This window comes from Otolemur garnettii, unplaced genomic scaffold (genome assembly GCF_000181295.1).
Source record: "Otolemur garnettii isolate 467f Iridium unplaced genomic scaffold, OtoGar3 scaffold00228, whole genome shotgun sequence".
NCBI classification, from domain to species: Eukaryota; Metazoa; Chordata; class Mammalia; order Primates; family Galagidae; genus Otolemur; species Otolemur garnettii.
Window position 1 is genome coordinate 1,972,231 of NW_003852623.1, and position 1,068 is coordinate 1,973,298.

The window sequence follows — 1,068 nt, forward strand, 5'->3', positions numbered from 1 at the left end:
TTGTATCAGGGGTCTCTTTGTCCAGCTCCCATGTTCACCCTACTCCTTTACCCTAACACCTCTGCCTTCCTGGAACCCTCTCAGGCTGTGAATTTCTCCCAGCTGAGCAAATGGGTGGTGTGAACCGCTCCTCCCATTCCATGCCTCCTCAAGGGATTAAGTGGTCAATATAGAAATGTGATGGCTAACACAGGGTGGCCATAAAGTTCGTGTGCAATTTCTCTATTGTCTAGTTGTCTATTTTTTTTTTACCACGTTAGAAAATTTTATTTTTGCTAAGATATATAAACAGAATTAACACAACCGTCCGCATACTCTAGGATTTCTTAAACATTTAACTATCAACTGCCACTGTGAGCTGTTACTGTCCTCTTAGTTCAGACGCATTCTGTGAAAACTCAACTTTTCTTCCTTTCTATACACAAAATGAATCTGTCTTTTCAGAAGTCTTGCCCAATGTTTTCTTTGTTTGCCTCTCCGTGTTGCTGCTTGAGTTGATAGATTTCATTTTCTAGTTGCACAATAGTCCATTCAATCTCATAATTCTTACTGACCAAGGACACGCAATTTGATTCCATTTCTCTCAATTTAGATCCAGCTGTGAGTTGCATGTTCTTTCGCTGCCAGTTTAAATCTTGAACATATTTTCTTAACTTCTGAGGCTCTTTCTGTGCATGTTCAATCATAGGAACTAGATTTTCACTGTGTATACTTTCCAGGCATTACATCCATGCTGTGACATCAGTTCCAAATTCTCAATTCGAAATGCCTGATGCTCTAACTGGGCCTTAGAATTGTTTACACATTCTTGCCACGCAGTAATGTCATTTTTCTGGCCTGAGGAAGGAGCTGGAAGTTCATATCGTTTCATACTGAGCAATTCAATTGGTTGTAGAACAGCCAGTCTTTCAAATTCATTTCTCATTATGTCAGTTTCAAAAGCAGAATAATCCAGGGCTGTCAAGTAGCTCAGGTAGTTCTTAGTTGGTCGGTATCTGCGGGTTTCCTCTTCCACCAGCGCCGCAGCCGCTTCCGCACACCAGGCGCTTCATAACCTTGATCAAAATA

At 41.1% G+C, this 1,068-nt stretch overlaps 1 protein-coding gene and 1 pseudogene across 1 annotated transcript in view; one reads left to right on the top strand and one right to left on the bottom strand.

Annotated features, from left to right (window-relative positions):
- The window catches only part of BST1 (bone marrow stromal cell antigen 1), a 28,996-nt gene that overhangs the window by 16,614 nt on the left and 11,314 nt on the right, over positions 1–1,068 (top strand). The window lies entirely within an intron of this gene.
- Positions 441–1,065, bottom strand: LOC111722274 (annotated as a pseudogene).